This window comes from Pogoniulus pusillus, chromosome 17, assembly GCF_015220805.1.
Source record: "Pogoniulus pusillus isolate bPogPus1 chromosome 17, bPogPus1.pri, whole genome shotgun sequence".
Classification (NCBI taxonomy): domain Eukaryota; kingdom Metazoa; phylum Chordata; class Aves; order Piciformes; family Lybiidae; genus Pogoniulus; species Pogoniulus pusillus.
Window position 1 is genome coordinate 20,660,884 of NC_087280.1, and position 21,100 is coordinate 20,681,983.

Below are 21,100 nucleotides of genomic sequence, written 5' to 3' on the forward strand. Positions count from 1 at the left end.
AAGCAGCTTCAGGACACAAATGTAACTCACTGTGAAGGTAGCTAAAGATAAACTAGTTAAAGAACACACCGATGTTACTCAGGGTAAGTGGTTTGAGTTAAGCATTAGACCTTCTGGGCAACTTTATCTAGTTCTTGAAATGCTTTTGAAAGCAACGGTGTGGTGGGAATAGGAAGAAAATTGCTTATATATATCTAAATCCTCTGAGCAAAATTTTCATACCAAACAATCCTAATTCAGGCTCATAAATCAGTGGGGGAAAAAAATCAGACTCTGAGTTGTCTGTTTTGTTTTGGAGAGCTTTTTATTTGTTTGTTTTCTTTTCTGCAGTACGTGGTGAGGAGATGTCCAAAGCCTCTGAGAGTAATTTGTACTGAATATTAAATGGGAGGAGCAAGGATGTTTAGCTCCTCACTGCTCTTCTGAGAATCTTTCCATAAATCTAGAATAAATGTGGGTACTACAGAACCAGTGAACTGAACAAAATCTTCCTCCTCAGTCTTCTGTTTTCCCTTCTTCCTCTGCTCTCCTGTATTTACATCTCTCTGAAAAAAAAAAAACATCAACCCTGCCTGCAATCCTATTCTTTATTCTCTGGTTTTGCAATTAGATGTGATCTGTGTTACCAGTATCATGGGAGGACAACTGGGCCGCCTGCCTCCTTCCTGGTCACTTCTGAATTGCTTCAGCCTGCAAAGAAAACATTGTGAGAGTTTGTTCAACACAGTAAGAAACTAAATATTTATCTTTCCTCTTATAATTTATGCAGTTTGGGATTAATATAGAATTTAAAGGTCAAGTGAGTTTCCAAAGAGTGTTCCACAATGATATATCATTGCTCTTCTACTATGGACTGCTTTCTTGAAAATGAAGCACCAGTAGCAATGATGCACCTAAAAAATCATCTTAGCTGTGCTATGGCTTGATTTTCTCTTACCTGTTTATAAGTCTCATTTACATTTCCTGTAGGTATCATTATCTCTGCTAGAAATTTTAAATCAACATTAGTGTAAAAAACCAAAACCTACATTTGTGGGTTACCCCCTAATTGTCTGCAGGCACCTGCTAATGTTTTAATTATTCAATAGACTGGATATAGCATGAACACAATGTAGGTGTGGGATTTTCTGGTATTGGACCAAATTAGTGCAGCTCACAGTCCTCCTGCCTGTCTGGAGCAGACCAGGGAGTAAAATATCATCTCATTGAGAATATCTGGGCTTCCTTTCAGTGCAGAGGTCATAGAGTAGTAAAAACATATTGTACTTTCTCATGGAAGACTTTATGCATAGACAACTTCCCCTCCTCCAAGCTGATGAAGTCACGGTCCTCACCATTTCAGGCAATCAAGAAACTTTCCTTCATAGCCCTCAATTGCCTTTATGATTTGACTAAACTGGAGTGGGTGTAGAGATGACGCAATTCAGGATACAGTTTAGTTATCTTGATAGTTGAGTTACGGTTGGACTTGGTGATCTTAAAGGTCTATTCCCACCTTAATGATTCTGTGATTTATGCCCAAAGGACCTTTCTAGTCCCTGGGATTTTGTAACCCATTTGAACCATTCCCTTTTACCTTTGCATCCCTGTTATCATAGGCACTTCATGAGAGTCCAGTGCAAGCCAGCAGACACACTGTTCACCACAACAGAAAGATGTGTCTCTGGTACCTGCAGCTTTCATTGATTTTAAGGTGGTTGAACACAATAGTACGATTCCTTACAATGTCCTTTATATATCTGCTCAGTACTCAGTCACTTAACTGCGCTGCTCTTCTGAAGCCAGAAAAGATTTTACTGTAAGATTGCATCATGTGTCAGAGGAACCTACCAGTTTCTACTCAGAAGATCTTTTAAGTGCTTTGCTAAAGTTGAATGACCCAGGCTACTAGAGGATATGGTGGGTTGTCCACCTCTTGAAGTCTTCAAATCAGGAGCAGATGCCTTTCTGAAAGATATCGTTTAGCTGAAAGTGATTTATGAGGCTTACTAGAGTGGGAAATGGGTGAAATACTAAGACTGGAATTATAGAGCAGCTTAGCATAGGTGACCTGACGACCCTTTCTGGCTTTAAAAATCTAAGAGCTTAGCCAAAGACCCAAGAAGTGAATACAGCTTTTTTATAGGCATGAGGTAAACAAGTTTATGTGGATGTGTGTGTGAACCAGGTTTTGTAAGGTCACATTTGTAGCACTTTAGAGCATAAGTCCAGTTCTTCACGAGTGCAGCAGACGTAAATAAATACCAAAATCATAGGTAAGTGTTAAATAAAGGTATGACATCGTCTTTCCTTAAATGCCACCTCCTTTGGAAGAAAAGGAGTAGAAAACGATAGGTATCTGGTCAGAAAAAGGGGGCACGGAGCAGGAGAAATATCAGCCATCAAGATCTTCTGGTTTGCAGATAAGAGGGGAATGAAAGACTTTGTGCTCACAGAGGCCAGGGGGGCTGAGGACGGCTGGGACATGCCTAGCACTGCATTTAGAAACCCTTGGAAACAAACAGCTCCCTCCTGGCACCAAAGGCAAGAAAGGCGAGGAGGCAAGCCGGGGCCGGAGAGAGGTGATACTGCCGACCCCGCAGCGGCCCACGGAGCCTGACGGATTTAACGCGTCCAGCAGTCACATCAAAAACACCCTCGGCCTTCAGATGAATGAGCTGTTTGTTTTTCTTGCCGATGGCTTGATAAGAGGTCACAGGATGCGTTCAATTTATTATTGTTTTCTTTTATTTTCTTTTTTTTTTCTCTTTTCTTTTTTTTTTTTTTTTATTTTTTTTTTTTTTAATGTAACGAAACAATAGGCTAAGAGAGAAAAGCCCCAGCCCAGTCCCCGAAGGTGCCTCCGTCCCCGGTGCCGCTCCGTTTCCTGCCCGTTTGAAGCCGACATCCCCCTTTTGTTCTGCCCCGGCCCGGCCCGCGCGTGTCTGCGCGGCGGCCACCCAGCAGATCGCTTTTGGCCACCGTTCACCTCCTCGCCCCCGCCTGCCCTCCCGCCACCGCTTGCTCATGGCCGACGGCTTCCTGAGGCCCGGCGACTGCTGCCGACCCGCCGCCGGCCTCGCAGGAAGCGATGGAGAGGCCTGCGCCCGCCCTGGCGGAAGCGACGGGAAATCCCTGCAGCTGCCCGATTGCACTCCCGCGCCCGGCGGGACGCGGCTGGGGCGTGCGGCCGCACGGCGAGAGAGCCTTCCTGTCGGCCTGGCCGCGGTTCTCCCCCCCCGCCCCGATGCTGGAAACTCGGTGCACGCCGTCTCCCACACGCACGCCCGGGGAAGTGCTGAGTGCTGGAGATAAGCCCTGACGCTGCTCAGGCTGCCACCCGGCTCTGACGCCAACAAAGCCAAGGAGCCCAGGAGGCTCCCTCTGCTATTTCAGGACCTTTCAGGGCCTCTCCTAACTTTTCAGAGCTTTCAGAACCTTTCAGATCCTTTCAAATGTTTTCGTCTCTTTCAGGAACTTTCAGATCCTTTCAGATCTTTTCAGAGCCTTTCAAGCTAAAGGGAGATCTCATTGCTCTCTGCAATACCTGAAAGAAGGTCGTAGCCAGGTGGGGTTGGTCTCTTCTCCCAAACACCCAGTGACAGAACAAGAGGACAGTCTCAAGCTGCACCAGGGCAGGTTTAGGCTGGATTTTAGGAGGAAATTCTTCACGGAAAGAGTGACTGGCATTGGAATGAGCTGCCCAGGGAGGTGGTGGCGGCGTCATCCCTGTAGGGGTTTAAAAGTAGTCTGGATAAGGCAGTTAGTGCCATGGGTTAGTTAGTTAGAAGGGTTAGGTGCTAGGTTGGACTCGATGACCTTTAGAGGTCTTTTCCAACCTGGTTGATTCTGTGATTCTGTGATCTCTTCTACCTGGAAGGGGACACTCAGTGTCTCCAGTCCTGGTTTATGAGGACAAGGACCACCTACTTTACTGGATCAAGTGAGTGTGCTGGGAACCTGCAGCCTCTGGGGAGATGCATGGAGGAAGGAAGGATGCTCAATGGCATCCTTATTAGGCTCTGGAGTGGGCTGCCCAGGAAGGTGATGGTATCATCATCCCTGGGGGGCTTTAAGACAAGATTGGATGCTGCACTTGCTGGCATGGTTTAGCTGATGTCCTGGTGTTATGTTATAAGGTGGACTTGATGATCTCGGGGGTCTTTTCCAGACTCAGTGACTCTGTGATACTGTGAAAGCTGAGCTCAGGTGTTGAAATTTTCACACCCTTTCCCAGTCTGTCAGCTCATCCTAAAATTGGACTGTAAATGGTTGGTTCCAAACAAGTATGGAATCCAGGGGTTTCTAGGGGTTTGCTCACTGCCTCTTGCCAGGCACTAGTGTAGTAGCAGGCTGCCTCTAAAGAAGGATGTCACTGATCACAAAAAGCTAGGTCTGACATTCAAAAAGCCACTACTAATGCCTTTAAAAGTCCGTGCACACCCTGTCTGTGCTCAGCAGGAGTTGAGTAACACTGGAAAAAGTAAATCTTCCCTTCTGTCTGGAGCTGCCCAGAAAGAAGGCTGATGGCATATGCAGGTCCCAGCAACCCCCAGCTGCTGGATCTCTGCCTGTGGAAGAGATGGGGAGATGGTATCTTCAGGGACTTTCCTGGGTGACCACGGATATTTGCACCCATGCTGTAACTGTGTAGCTTGCAGAAGAAGAATCTGGTTTGTAAATCTGTTCCATACTAGCCCAACTTCAGATTTTGGCCTAAAATTGTGAAAAATAAGAAGAAGAATAAAAAGGAAAAGAAAGAGCGAGAAAGTGAATTTTTAAACTGCTCCTTAAGGTTCTCAGTTTCCAATCTTCCATTTGGTGACCTCTCTTTGTAATTCCCTTCATGGAGATGACTTTTTCTTTTGCACAGAGACTGAAGTGCTCATCCCTAAGGCAATGCAGGAGTTAAAACTATATTCATATAGGCAAATTTGAACACTAAAATAAAATTGTCTTCCTGAGGTCATTGTCTCTGTAGACCAAAGAGAGGGAGGAAGTGCAGGAATGTGATGCTGATTAAGATCCCACATGCTGGGCAGGTATCAGTTTAAACACTTTAGACTGTTACCTGCTCAGCAGGGGAGACCTGAATCCACATTTGATGATTAGGCCATATTTATGTCTCAGCTCAGCAAGACTCTATGCATTGGGTCCGATGAGCAGAGTGTCTAAAACTCACACCAGAGTCTCCATATTAATCAGAGGGGTGAAAAAAGTTTCACAGCTAGGTCAGATTTCTAAATACATAGGTGTCCAGGGCCTATTTACCCCAGGCTGCGTTATGGATAAATGACAATCCACCCACTCTGCCCCTTCCCCACACATCATGCAGCAAGCTGAGTCTCATCCAGTTAACACACACAGCACAGGCAGCAAATCTGGTAATGTGCTGCCTGAAGAAGGGACCTTCTACTGTGTGGAAAACAGTGCCTTTATGCATTCACACACACATATATTTATAAATCCTAGATGCATGCATATATAGGCCTTTGTAGATAGGTTTTGCAACTTCACATTAAAAGCTGCAGCTATCTCACATCATAAAGTATTTGAAGGTCTCCAGTTCTGATTAGCATTCTTGATGGGTTCTTTCAGCATGGTTTACTCAGGAAGCAAGGCTTATGCAATCGCAGTCTGTGTATGTGTGTCTGCGTCTGTCACCATTAGACATCAGATAATTTACACAGGAGAGAGGAATTATGAATGTCCCTAGCCAGGAAAAGCTTCTTGGAGAAGCAGCTTCTGTATGTGTTTTTAGCTTCAAACTGCCTAGATATCACCCAATTGCAAGGCAATCCTCATTAGACTGTGATAAAAACCTATAGCTGTGGAGCAGCTTGCTCAATATCTAAAAGATACCACCAAAGAAGGAAAACTTTACTTATATTTAATATTAGTCTGCTACATTTTTCACTGCAGGATACAGATAGTTTTAGGGGTTATATTTTTCAGTCTACCGAGTTCTCCTCTTGGCTATACACAAATAGGTTTGCAACTCTAAGCAGAGCTCAGCTTTCAGGATATTACATTCCCACGTGACAGAAGGATTAAAATTACTATTTGGAGCTTAAAACTCCCCTCCAAAAATTCATGAATGAGGCACAAGAGAGGTCTTCAGCCTGTATGCTCTGCAAAATAGTATTCCAGGATAAGGATTGAACATTTATACGTATATACACAGAGCCTTGGCACTGAGGTTCATACAAAGAATGAGGAGCTGAGCTGTACAAAACAAATCCAATTCAAGACAGCTGTGATTCCACGTGGAGAAGTCCTGGTTCCTGCCAATACCTATCTCTTGACTTGCAGAGTTACTCTAGCGCTCCATTGGGTGTCTGTACCCAGCTACACAATATTCCATTGCCTCATCTCATTGATGCAGGAGGAGCACAATTTACTGGAGTTCTTTTGGGGGCAAATAATCAAGAGATATGGAGAAGTCAGGATAGGAAGGGGAATTATAGAATTGCTGATATTTCTAAAAGAAAATCACCAGTTGCCATGACAATAAAAATGTGAAATATTCAAAGAGGTCAACATTAAAATCCATGATTTACTCTTCTTGAAGAAAGTGCTGTACACACACACCTCATGGATTTTAGTTCTTGAGATTCAGTTATTTGTTTTTTATAGATTCAGGACCATCTTTTAGAATATCCCTCGCTCTTTATGCAGCCTTCAAGTTGACCTTTGCTATGAAGCCTGTTGCTGAAATAGAATCCTTGTGCTTTCTAGCCTTTCCTGAAAAAAACACCTAAAAATGAAGAAAAACAAATGGCCCATCTTTATGGCTCTGACTAAAAAGGAATGAACAGGCCTGAAGAGATGGAGAATTCCCATCTGGGAAAAGATGAGAGCACTTGCTTCTAAAATATTGGCAAGCACAGGTGCTTTGGGAAGGACAGAGCCACAACTAGCACTTTTCCAGTTCTCTGGAGAGGGAGAGCTGGTTTGGTTTTTATTTTTTGTTTTGGTTTTAGCCTTCCTGTGGCATATTTCCAGTCATGATATAGCCACCTTGGCACCTCATTTTGCCTTCATTGAATGCTATCATAAGGAAGACTGCCCTCACCAGGAATTAATTTTGCTATCTACGTGATAAAATTGCCCAGAGTCTCCATCCACAAAATTTCAGATTTGCTAAAAAATTCCAATACCCTCAAGGTATAAAACACAATTTCTCCCCCCCCCCCCACACATCTTGTGGTAGCCTTCCAAAATGAGAGGAAAGGTTTGTTATCCAAAATGAGTTTAAAAATCTCCCTATCCTCCTACCAGCATGGGAGTGATCTGTTTTCCTCAGGGACTGCAGACTGGCAGGAGTACCTGCCATCTGACCGTGACATATGCCAAGTGTTGCAGACTTATTCTTGCAACCATGTCCTTGTGCTGTAATTTACTTTCCATCAAATGGGGGATGCATCCAGAAGGATCAGGGAGGAATAAACCTTGAAGTGTATAAAGCCTCTTTTGTTCTGAACTAATTAGGTTGTTACTCATGCGTGCTAGGTTGAAGGTGTCTGAGGAGGAGCCACCAAGAAGTTACTTCAAGCCAAAAGCGATGTTAGTGTTTTTCTCCTCGGGGCCATCTAAAACAGGGAACTTCAAAAATTCACAGAACTGATGAACAGTAAAGCAGTATGTGAGGGGAGAAGGGAGGAGAAGGAAGGGGAAGGGTCAGCAGAGGGACTTTGCAGCCTCCCTATTGTCTGGGTCTTGCCCAGTGTGGTGTGGGTGGAGAGGGGAAGGGGCAACGTTTTCTCAGAAGCTCTCGATTTACTGAAATAGATTGAAGAGGTTGAGCACTTAAAATTAGGTTACCTTTATCAACTCTCCTTTTGCTGTGCTTGCCAAGGAAACGTCAGCAGCAAACACCCCACCCATACTATATTTTGAAGAGGACAGATTCTGCTCTCTGTGGTGGTGCTCTAAATCCTGATGGCATTAATTGGGGTGGAATCCCTTCATTCAGATCCTTAGGAAATTGTGTATGTATCTTGTTCATTAACACAGGCAAAACCCAGTTAAATTAATACACAATGACTTTGGTGTTTCAGCCTTTTTTTTTTTTTCCCTCCTAGTTATGTGACAGGATGGTTCTTCCTCATTCATCCTGCACAGCATACAGACAAACCTAAAATGTCCTGAGAAAATCAGCATCCTCATGGGGAAGGACTGATCTATGACTTCACTAGGCTATGGAACAAGCCATAAAAGAAGATATTTTATTAGGAAAGTAGCTATTTACCCTCAGAAATCTTTGAACCATACATTTAAATTCTTGAATTTGGGGCAAAATATTGTTTGCACAACAGACTCAGCTCCCCTTATCTCCATAGCCTGAAGTATTCCTAGTGTTGCCAGCTGTACAGTGCATATCTCATTGCAGTACACGGTGCTCTGAAGTGTGCCAAGTAATAAGCTATAAAGAGAGAAGCAGGACTCAAGCAACATAAGGATGCAAAGCAATATTTTCCCTTGACACCCAAGGTCATGGCATAAAGAAACGTAGAACAAGGGAGCGTCAATTTTCATTGAAGATGCAGGGTACAGTGCAGCTGTACCAAGCTACCAAATAAATTAAGGTGATGGCAAACTTAAAGAGTGTCCTCTTCAAATGTGTTTGTAAGTGTGTGAGGCTGTATGTGGGGGGATGCTGCTGCTTTGCTCGGTGTATTTTCGTGGCTAGCAAAAAGAGGCATCATGGACTTAAAAAGAAACACTTTTTAAAGATCATCTACTCTGTATATACTATAAACACTGACACACAGTTTTGCAGGGAGCTCTGGGTTAAAGAGCTGAGAGGGATAAGTATAGTTTGCTGCCCAATCAATTACTCATCAATACAGTCTTACCTCATTACTAATTCCTAACCTAAACATATCTTCAAGATGACTCTTCGGGATTGATTACGTTTGTTCCTCTATAAATCTGTTGCATTCTTCCATTCTCTCACCTCCATGATGTGAATTATATATTTACAGGAAAACAGAGGAAGCCTTGTTTATCTGGTTTGCTTTTGCAATGGTATTACAGAGTGTAAGTGAAGAATGAATGCAGAAGAGTTGGGTTTCTGTTTGCTCTCTGCCCGATTTGGAGTCTCGTGAAGTCGACAGAAAATCCTCCGTTGACATAGACGGGCTCTGTTTCAGTCTTTATTGAACATTATCAAGCCAGCAAGAAGGATTCATAGCATTCACCATATGGCTCCAGCTCACTTTGATTCTTTACCTAACATCTCTGAAATGCAGGCTGTAAGGAAGCATTCCTTTATAGTTCGGAAAGCACACGGTGCTTAATTTTAATGGAAAAGTCTTTTTTAAACACAGACAGAGCCTGCTGTGTTTGACAAATATGTTCCAGAAAGAAGCTCAATCTAGATGTTATGTGTAACTTTATCTTATTCCCTTTTGAGCACTACTGTTCTTGCAAAGTGATCTCTCAACTGCCCAAAGTCATTACACTTTTTCCCTTTCACATTGTACCTCTGTAAATGTCAGGCATAACTACATTTTTATTTGCAGAGATACCGCTGCTATGAATGAGTAAAAATTTCCTGCTCCCCCGCCTCCTTCTCTTTACCCTGTGCGCTTTCTACTAATATGATTTGTTGAACAAATTGTTCCATTAATCTGGGACTGTTTGACAGAGTGAGAAAATAAGTGCCAAAGTGAGAAGATTCACAAGAATCGGAAATCTCAGTCCCTCTTTCTCAAGGTAAATAGTTATTATATCAGGGTGTCAGACTGGTGAAATGGATGTACTTTCATTCTCAGTTTGTAAATGTCACTTTTCCTCAGCCCATCAGGGTGACAAATGAGGTGTGGGTTACAGTAAGAGTTCATTCCTTGACAAAGTTCTTGCTGGCTTATTTCAACAAGAAGGTAACCTCCCCTTTCTGCGTCCCCCCTCTACCCAAAGGCAGGGGGAGGGGGACACATCTTGAGTCAGAGAGAAATGAGAAACAAGGCAACTTGGGCTTGAATAATGCCCAAATTGCTTCCATTTGCTGCTAAAACCTGGCAGAGGTTTCTTCAAACAACAAGTCCTGATACACTTTGTTTGCCTTTCTCCTCTTTCCTTGCTTGTTGTTTTTAGCAAAGACCCATATGACAGACTTTTACTGGTGTCTGTGTCAATATTTATTGAACAAGTGGTCAGGAGAGGCCACTTTTTAAGCCCTGTGGTATCTGGTTGTTAATTACCACACCACAATGTGTTAATGAAGAAGAACAGCCTCTTCTTTTGACAGGTAATTGATAAGAGATCAGGAGGCCCAGTGCCTGACAAGGAACATGAAATGGCTTCTTTGATTGCCTTGCAGATCACTACATTTGGGCAGTCATAGGACTAGCGACATAGCTCACACTGAAACACAGTCCCAGGGTGCATACTGCAGTAAGAAATGACCAAAGGATGGTCTGAGCAATTTGAGCATAGAGCCTTCTTTGATTTCTGAGTCTCTGATAGCCCTGTGATCTCTCAGGGAAAATAAGATTTACAGTAGCTCATGAAATGTCTTCACCAATGCTGAAACATCACTCTGATAGACTCGTGTTGTTTGGATTTTTTTGGTTAATGGTCTAGTAACCATGAAAGCTGCTTCTGCTTGAATTCACCATAGTAGTTAATTATTTGTTTGGTGGAGTCAACTCTTTTCTTTCAGCTTGTAGTAGCTCTTTACATTTGAAAGTATTTCATAATTTGGATTCTTACCCTGAGAATGGTTTGTGAGGTGACTGGTGCTCATGAACAAGCGGTGTGGATCAAACAGATGTGAGTTTGGTAGGAATCTGGAGAAAAAGCAAGATCTCACATATACCCAGATCTGAAAGTAGAGCATTTGAAGATCCACAAGCAGGTTCTAGAAGCTGTCAAGCAATGGGAATGGCAAAGCCATGACCGTTTAGCAGAGCCCACCTGTATTTTCTTAGAGGCTCATCAAAGGCAGTGTGTTTCCACATAACATGCTGCTTTTGCTGAATCAGCATTTTCTGATCAAAATACATTTCTTTGCAAAAAAGTTGGCCCCAGTGCTATATAATCTGGTGCATGTCATGAGAAATAAAAACAGTTGAGGGTGAAAGGGAACAGGGACCTCCAAATGTGTGTGTGCAGCCCAGACAGCAGCTGTGTGCTGGGCTGCAGCAAGAACAGCATGGCCAGCAGGGCAAGGGAGGGGATTCTCCCCTTTTACTCTGCTCTCCTCAGACCCCATCTGGAGTACTGTGTACAGTTCTGGAGCCCCCAACACAAGAAGGACATGGAACTGTTTGAGCCAGTCCAGGGGAGGACCATGAAGATGCTCAGAGGTCTGCAGCAGCTCTGCTATGAGGACAGCATACAAGAGCTGCAGCTTTTCAGCTTGGGTAAGAGAAGGCTTTGAAGAGACCTTGTAGTGGCCTTCCAGTATTGAAGGGTGCTTACAGGAAGGCTGTGGAGGGACTATTTACAAGGTCTTGTAATGACAAGATGAGGAGTAATGGGTTTCAACTGGCAGAGGGGAGATTTAAACTAGATGTTAGGAAGAAGTTCTTTCCAGTGAGGGTGGTGAGACACTGGCACAGGTTGCCCAGAGAGATTGTGGCTGCTCCCTTCCTGGAAGTGTTCAGGACCAGCTTGGATGAGACCTTGAGCGACCTGTTCTAGTGGGAGGTGTCCCTGCCTGTGGCAGGGAGTTGGAACTGGATGGGCTTTGAGGTCCCTTCCAGCCTAAATAAGTCAGTGATTGTATGACCTGAAGCTACTACTTGAAGAGAAAGGCTTCCAAATGACTGGCCATCACAGACTCCTCTCTGGATGTGTATGTGTGAACCCATCAGAGCAAGATATTAATTAAATGCATGTTACATGTTTCTTTGCCACACTGATGAAATGGCAGGCTCTGAGTTGGCTTGACAATGACAATGCTGATGATTCAGAAATGGAAATTTGCTTTTCATTATTAAGAAAAACACTGTTTTCCAACACTCACTTGAAAGCAGCTATTTCTACTAACATGCCTGTCATTAAGTTCCCATGCTGGAGAATATTTGTGAGAAATTATCATATTAAAGGAGACTACACATAATCAAAGCAAATCTGTCTATTTTTCTCTCTATCCTCACATTCCCAAAGTATTTATCTCTATGGAATTCAGTAGCAGATGATGCTGAATTGCCTGTGACATCATACAGATTTCAGACAGGTCACAGTCTCTGCTTTACCTAGCAGCTCAAGGACCCAAAGGCCTTGCTGAAAGAGAAATTTCAAAAAGCAATAGTGCAGCAAGAATGAAAACCAAATCATTTCTTATTGCAATTTAAAAAGTAAGTGGGAGTTGCCTCTGCCTAAGGCAGGGGGTTGGAACTAGATGATCTTTGAGGTCCTTTCCAAGCTAAACCATTCTATTCTATGAAAATATGATTCCCTTTTCTCACCAAGCTTGCTTCTCCATGTAAATTGTTCTTCAAAGAACTATTTTCTCTAGTACTGTCTAAAATAAGCGAAACAGCTCCAGTCAACAATGTTCTACCCACTTTGCCAGAGCCTTCATAATTTATGTCTAACCTGGATAGGAAAATCCCTTATAAATTTCAACAAATGTCTCATTAATTAACACCCCATCTCCCTAAGCCACAGAGCAGCTGGTGAAAAGAATTGTGTAGGTTGATTCTGTAGATATAAACTAGGTCAACAAGAGGGATCCATACTCACTATTGCAAGCTGATACATCTCTGGAGGGTATTAATAGTTTCTGGGGTTGTTCAGCTTAGACCCAAAACTATTCAGAGTCAACTGTCTAAAGCTGCTCAGCCTATGTATTGAAATTTAAAATATGTTAAAAAACAAACAAAATCATCATTTGGGGACAGGGTGGCTGGAGAGCAGCCAGAAAGAAAGGGGCTTGGGGGTACTGGTAGATAGTAGCTGAACATGAGCCAACAGTGTGCCCAGGTGGCCAGGACAACCAATGGCATCCTGGCCTGGATCAGGAGCAGTGTGGCCAGCTGGACAAGGGAGGTTATTCTGCCCTTGTACTCAACACTGGTCAGATCACACCTTGAGTGCTGTGTCCAGTTCTGGGCTCTGCAATTCAAGAGAGATGTTGAGGTACTGGAACGTGCCCAGAGAAGAGCAACGAAGCTGGTGAGGGGCCTGGAGCCCAGCCCTGTGAGGAGAGGCTGAGGGAGCTGGGGGTGTGCAGCCTGCAGAAGAGGAGGCTCAGGGCAGAGCTCATTGCTGTCTACAACTACCTGAAGGGAGGCTGTAGCCAGGTGAGGTTGGTCTCTTCTCTCAGGCAAGCAGCAACAGAACAAGAGGACACAGTCTCAAGTTGTGCAGGGGGGAGGTCTAGGCTGGATGTTAGGAGGAAGTTGTTGGCAGAGAGAGTGATTGGCATTGGAATGGGCTGCCCAGGGAGGTGGTGGAGTCACCATCCCTGGAGGTGTTCAAGCAAAGCCTGGATGAGGCACTTAGTGCTATGGTCTAGCTGATTTGCTAGGGCTGGATGCTAGCTTGGACTGAATGATCTTGGAGGTCTCTGGTGGATTCTATGATTCTATGATCAACTCTCAGCCTGTTACAAGGTTTCTGTGCTATGCATTGCAATGGGTCAAATCCTGAAACCCTGCCATTCCCAACAGTCTCTTCTAACCTGGTTGATTCTATGATTCTATGATTTTAGTGTATCCTACATCATGATCAGATGTGGGGAACGAGAGGAGAAAGCCTGAACAGTGGCTAGCAGAAAGATTAGTCATACAGAATTCAAGTAGGGTCTGATATCAGGAGAAGGGAGTCTATGGGCAGGCAGGGAGAGGAAGACTTTTCTGTGCTGGTAAACTCATTTCCAAAAGGTGCACAATTAGGAGTACAAGACCAAAATAAATGAGAGAACGAGGGTAAGTGTTTATCAGTAAAGAAGGAGAACAAGTAGGGGTACAGCAGGATGTGAAAACAGAAAAGCAATCAGCAGCAAAGCTGTATAGCTTCTCAGAGGAGATAATCCTGCCTAGTGAAGTCAATGGGAGTTTTGCCATTGACTTCAGCAGGGTCAGGATTTCACCCAGGGATTGTTAATGTGATGTGGAAAGAGATAGGAAGACAGTGGAGATACTCAGAGAGAGCGAGCAACATGGTCATAGCATAGAACATTAGCATATTAATGGCTATGGCTGGTTTATTTTACAGCTCTGTATGAAGCATAGAGACTATAGGAACTTCAAGAATGCTAATATATCCCTCATTATTAACTAATGTCATGGCAGAAATCCTCAAAACAGAGATTTCCCTTCCGCCCCTGTGTTGCCCTGCAGTATCTCATGAGGGATGCTGATTCAGATGAATATTGGTATTAAAAAAATAAATAAAATACAAAATGAGAACAAATATCATCATGTCCAGTAAACCTAAAGCAGTGATCGAATCCAAGCTGGCCACAAAATGTAATTGCAGACCCATAATTATTTGAGGGTAAGGAAAGTTACATTATAATTTGTGAGTTAAGCTGGATAGATCAAGATTGTCTATCTTGAAAAAGAAAAAAAAACTTAAGTGGAGAAAGAGAAGGTCAGGTACAGGTCTCTAACATTCTGGCTGGTCTAGGATGGCAAACAGAGTTCTCTGTCTGTAGTAATCTCAGTTTTTGTAAGTCATCAAATGAAACTACAAAGGGCTGTATCCAAAACAAACAATTCTTCACTCCTTGTAGTACAAAAGCAACTTGCAAAATTTTTTTGTTACAGCTTTAAAATCATAGAATCAGCCAGTTTGGAGGAGACCTCCAAGCTCATCCAGTCCAACCTAGCACCCAGCCCTATCCAATCAACCAGACCATGGCACTAAATGCCTCAGCCAGGCTTTTCTTCAACACCTCCAGGGATCGTGACTCCACCACCTCCCTGGGCAGCCCATTCCAATGCCAATCACTCTCTCTGCCAACAACTTCCTCGTAACATCCAGCCTAGACTTCTCCCATGGCACAACTTGAGACTGTGTCCCCTGGTTCTGTTGCTGGTTGCCTGGCAGAAGAGACCAACACCCACCTGGCTACAACCTCCCTCCAGGTAGTTGTAGATAGCAATGAGCCTCCTCTTCTGCAAGCTGCACACCCCCAGCTGCCTCAGTTTTTCCTCACAGGGCTGTGCTCAGGCCCCTCACCAGCTTTAGGGGTGATTGCTTGATTTCAGTAACAATCTGTGGAAATTTAATGGAAGGAAAGCACACTGAGAGCTATTCAATGCATAGAGATCTCTTATTCAGGGGGATTCAAAGCTGTAGGTCACTGATAAACAGCAGAATATTTGCTCTAAAATACCCTTGTAATGTTCCTGAGATACCTGCTCTTAGCTGAAATCAGAGGGTGCATTAAATTTTATGGCCAGGTGGTCCAACACAGTGCACCAATCTTCTGTGCTGAGGCAATAGAAACTTAGTCATTTAAACAAAGCTTACATTTCTTTTGTTTTCCATTTAAACAAAAATTCCACATGGAAAATCCTGCAATATATTTTTTTTTTTCAAGCATCCTGGATAATCCAGGTAAGAAGTAGCAGTTGTGTTTGTCAGAACAATTCCAGTGGACAGTACTGCAAAGTTTGGCTATGCTGCTGCTCACTAAAAGGAGAGGAATGTGCCAAGAAATCGACAGGTTCGTTGGCTGGGTTTTTACCTTCTACTGGAAATTCACTTAGGAGCTAATCCAAAGCCAACTAAGTCAATGAAAAACTCCCATTAAGTTTAATGGGTTTGGGATCAGGCCCTTAAATCATGTGGAGGCAGCTAAATCTGCCAGTTCTTTAAAGATGCATAAATTTACCTGCTATTCCCCAAAGCACAACTGCATCTCTCCAACACCTGTCTGACAGAACTATTGAATATAATAAGAAAACCTCCCGGAATCACAAGTAAGCTGTGAACACCAGACTGCCACCAATCTTTTCTGATGCTCAGGCAGTACCTGGGACTACTAAAAAACTGCAATCAGGGACGGTGCTGAGCTGTGAAATACAAGTATTCCATCTGTTTAAGCCGAGCAGCTCGCAAAACATTAGCCAACTGCTAAGCTGCTGCTTTCCTACAGACTGAGTCATCCTCATCACACATTCCGCTGGGTTTTAGATGATTGACAGAGGGGGGGAAAAAAAGCTAAGAGAAGCAGCTATTTCTTTGCATTTAGCTGGTTTGCAGGGCATTTGAAAACTTCTGGATTAAGGTGAAAATGCTTAAGGATTAAGTGAGGAGTGAAGGGAAAGGGAATGAAAACATTTTAGTGCTGTGAATTTAGAAGTCAAGCAGACACGCTCAGGAGAGCTAGCGAGACCTTTACCAATACGCTGGATCTAATCAACAATATCATTTAGAGCTTTTCCACTTTTATGGAGGATAAAAAAAGTAATGTTTGAAGGTTTCTCCTGCCAGTGCTGTATCTCATCAAGGCCTTAATATACTCAGCATGTGTTTTGCAAAATGAGATTTTGCACAAATCAGGGTCACCCCTTGCAGCTGGGCAAGAGGTATTAAAAGATATCCATCTTTACAAAGAGTGTCCTGGAATGATGGAAATAAATATCAATCTCCAGAACTTTGGAGAGAGTTACCAGGGGCCTGATGGCACCAGAGAGTTGTGAATCATAACAAGAGATATCTAGGAATGCAATATTCAAAAGAAAGTGCTGGGATTGATAATATTTGCAGTTAAAGATGTTATGAACTGTTGTTAATTACGTGAAAGGAGGTGGCTCCCTGCACTCCAGATTGCTCTGCGCTGTGACAAGGCAAAAGATGTTAGGAAGAAGTTCTTTCCAGTGAGGGTGGTGAGACACTGGCACAGGTTGCCCAGGGAGGTTGTGGCTGCTCCCTCCCTGAAGGTATTCAAAGCCACTTTGGATGAGGCCTTGAGCGACCTGTTCTAGTGGGAGGTGTCCCTGCCTGTGGCAGAGGGTTAAAACCAGATGATCTTTGAGGTCCTTTTCAACCTAAGCCATTCTGTGATTCTATGATAAAATGTCCAGACATCCTTCCTACCAGAGGAAACTGTAGCACAATATAGTGCAATATGGTAACTTGAACTATAGAGTATGGTGTCCCTGCCCATGGTGGGGAGCTGGAACTAGACAATCTTTCAGGTGCCTTCCAACTTAAACCATTTTGTGATAAAAGGTGACTTGAAGGGAGTCAGGAAATGGTAATTCCTTGGCCTGTTGCAAGTGTCTTGCAATATGTGGACTACTTGGTTTATTTCCCCCTTCTAATATTATTGTTCAGAGGACAACATAAATAAATAAATAAGAAGTCAGAGATTGTCAGCTTTGCAGAGAATACCAGAAAAGTGCTGTCAGAGAGCAGGAGATTAAAAGGTCTTCAACAAAGCTTGGTTTGGAATATTATGGGGAAAATAGAGGAAGTTTCTCAAATACTTAAAGTAAGTTTAAAGGCCCCATGGAGGAAAAAGGCAAGTAGGAGGAGCAGGAAGATTTCATATTATCGCTTGTAGGAAGATGTTTCTTTTGCAGAGACCCCTAAAGCTGAAAAAAACAGAAGTAGTGAGTCATTAATTCTCAGCTCAGTTGTTTTCTTTGATGTTTGCTATTCAAAGTAAGTAGTTTATGCCCATTTTGGGACTGTGGAAGTGTTTATATACACAGCAGCAGCAGCATGGAAGCTGAATAATTTATATTCTGAGAAAACCTTTGCTCACCTCACAAAATAGTCCAGAAGCATTGCTGCAGAACTCATGGAATGGGCCACACCAACTCTCTTCCTTAAATTTGCTTCCTTGAAAATGTCCCAACACTTAGGGGAAAAAAATAAGTGTAGATAGCCAAGAATAATTGCCACCTGTGGGAAAAAAAAAGTCAAAGAAGGGTGAAGTGTTTTCAGTCTGCTTGGTAAAGATTGATTCATGTAGCACCCCAGTCTAGCAGCTATGATTCAGGCATCTGTCTGTCTCAGCTGAACTTTCATCTTGGGGCAGTTTCTGGAAATACCAGGCAGTGATGTGGGTGATGTGACTGCACAGACACTTTACCATAATGCAGTCTTAACAGATTTTCAGGACCTGTGCTGATTTCTTCTGTGCTCCTTACAGCTTTGTGTGGCCTGTGCCCCAGCCGTTTCAGAGGTCTTGCCCTACATTCATCTGCTCTCACTGCAGCAGATGAGAGTAACAGCAGCTGGAGTACTGTGTCCTCAATTCAAGAGAGATGTTGAGGTGCTGGAAGGTGTCCAGAGAAGGGCAATGAAGCTGGAGAGGTGTCTGGAGCACAGCCCTGTGAGGAGAGGCTGAGGGAGCTGGGGGTGTGCAGCCTGCAGAAGAGGCTTAGGGCAGAGCTCATTGCTTTCTGCAACTATCTGAAGTTGTTGAATCAAGAAGAGACCAACCAGGTGGGGGGTTGGTCTCTTCTGCCAGCTAAAGAGCAACAGAACAAGGGGACACAGTCTCAAGTTGTGCCAGGGGAGGTCTAGGCTGGATGTTAGGAGGAAGCTGTTGGCAGAGAGAGAGTGATTGGCATTGGAATGGGCTGCCCAGGGAGGTGGTGGAGTCGCCATCCCTGGAGGTGTTGAAGAAAAGCCTGGATGAGGCATTTAGTGCTATGGTCTAATTGTTTGGACAGGGCTGGGTGCTAGGTTGGACTGGATGATCTTGAAGGTCTCTTCCAACCTGGTTGATTCTATGATTCTATGATTTCCACTTACCAGTACAAAGGATTTTTTGTTTGTTTTTTCACCTTTTAATTTTACATGAAGAACTTCATGCAAGATTAGGCATAGTGACACTGAAAACAGGCATTCAAAAATGTCCTGCCCAAAACCATCCAATCTGGTGGCATTTATGATAGGAAGGCTTTTCTAATCTACCAGAGTCCATTCACTGGCAGCTTTGAGTCTCTGCTGTTAAATGCCTTGTTTCAGTTAGAAGCTGCACAGTAGGAAATTAAAACATGTTGATGGATTGCAAAGTTATTAAGCTTCCTTGCAGTGTTAAACAAGAATTTACAAGAATTTGCTCTCCAGATTTATCAGGGATATATTTACAGTGCTTGAGTAAGTGTGAATATTACTCAGTGGAGATATTTAGTCACATACTGTAGCTGTTTGAAGGGAGACCATATTGCATTAAATGTCTCCACCATGTTCTGTAATTTGAAAGATAAATCCTTGAGTGCTGATTAGTCATCTATTGATACAGGGCATCTATTATTTTGGGTCTATAAGAAGATTTTCATCTCTGTGATATTAATTTCTTGGCTATCATCATGGTTTTTCTTAGCAACCATCTTTCATTATCATAACTCAGACCACTCAATACTGTTAAATTTCCTCGTGTACAGTGCCAGGAATGACACTGCAAGGTGGGGGAGGTAAAGTCTTACTTAAATTAAATGGTGTGGGCTTAAAACAAATGCAGACATTGCTAAGGTTTTGTGTGAAGTTTTTCCAGTGACACATTTTGTGGTATTAAGGAAAGTGCTCAGACTCACAGGGGCTCCTTTTCCACCTTGGAAAAATGGGTTGTAAGGGAATTTCCCAGGGACATGTCAAGTTATTATCTTTATTCCCGAACTGCTATTCAACATGTTAGTTAAAACAAGAACCAATAGCTAAGATCAGAAGTAGTATTTAGCAGCTCTGCTTCCACTGAACTCAAGTACCTGACTTCCCTTGAGGATCTGGTACAGAAAACAAGTTACTCTGGTTCAGGTGCATATTCTTGTCTGGATATGGAATGCAGTCAGCAATGGTGGCCAGAATGAAATCTCAATTTAACAGCAAGGTAAATGAATTGGGATCATTTAATAGGTAGTGAAAAATATCAGCTCTATCTGAGTTTTACTTGATACTCAAAGGCAAAATAACATCCCATAGATCAAAGCTGAAGGTAGGAGCAATTTTTAAGCATTGATTTTTGACTAACCAGCAAGGTAGCACTAGATTTTCCTGTCTTTAAATCACAGCTGGGAATGGTATTCTCAAAATACTGTGGTTGAGTAAGAATTGAAGTTCCATGGAAAGTTACTTTTCACCGTTCAATATTGTTCCTGCATATTAGAGAAATATCACTTCTCCTTCTGTCTTCAGCCCACTTGTCAGGAGAAAAGTTGCCATGTTCTCAGTTTTCCCTCATCCCCCCCCCCCTTTCCATTAAAAATCAAACAAACAAAAACCCCCAGTAAAAGAGCTCTGCCTCCTAGGTGTGAAGGTCCACAGAGGGACTGTAATTTACTTCCCTCCAGTATAAAGGTTGTTTAAGTGTTTCACGATGAGGAATATATATTACTTTTTTTTTCCCCCTAGATAACAGATACAGCAAAGGCTTCAAGTGCCAGATGCCCTGATACTGCCCTCCTACCATCTCTCAGCTGTGAGACAGAGTGAGTCAGACCAAGGATGACACAGTATCTCACTCCTCTGCCTTTTCAGCCCTCATGTCTCTGAGGTGGTAGCGATCACCAGGAAGCAGGCAGCTCGCTGTCTTTTGTGATCAGCTGTGTTAGAGAAACTGTTCCAACACCAGCAATTAATTTCTCCTATTGGGACATCAGAGGCTTCCAACAGTTCACAAGCCCAGTGAAATAAATAGCAAGACTCCAATTTTCTTCCATGAACTTCTGAGGGCAGAAAGCAGGTTCTAAGGGCAAGGGAGATCATAGTGTCTGACTTAGAGTGTAATCCTGGAAAGAAGAGCTGTCCTAGGCTGACCACCTTCTGACTTGAGGCCGCTGTGCTTTTTTTTCAGTAGGTCCTGCTTCTAACAGTGTTTTCTTCAGCCTTAGAAAGAAAATAGGGGGGAGTGTGGGGATGAAAAAGGGAAGGGGAAGAGGAATCGGAAGGAGAAGGGAAAGGGAAAGGGAAGTGGAAAAGGGAAAGAAAAAGGGAAGGGGAAAGGGAGAGAAAAAGGAAGAAAGAAAAGGAGGGAGAAGGAAAGGGAAAGGGAAGTGAAAGGCAAGGGGAAAAAGGGGAAGGGAATGAGAAAGGAGAAGGGAAAAGGGAAAGCTCCTTCAGCGTTAAACTCACCTGGATATAAACCTGCCATAATTTCACACAGAAATCTTAACCTTTCCTCCCTCAGCTCAACCCAACTCCTGCTTTGTTGTAGTTCACAAAATGTTATCACAACTGAGCTGAGCTGGCTGCA

At 43.3% G+C, this 21,100-nt stretch overlaps 1 long non-coding RNA gene across 1 annotated transcript; it reads right to left on the reverse strand.

Annotated features, from left to right (window-relative positions):
• Positions 1–329: 329 nt before the first annotated feature.
• LOC135182722 (uncharacterized) lies at positions 330–17,792 on the reverse strand. Its single transcript, XR_010305286.1, has 3 exons — positions 17,663–17,792; positions 627–690; positions 330–545 (listed from the first exon to the last, which is right to left on the reverse strand). It is a non-coding gene; the product is annotated as an uncharacterized LOC135182722 (long non-coding RNA).
• Positions 17,793–21,100: the final 3,308 nt, after the last annotated feature.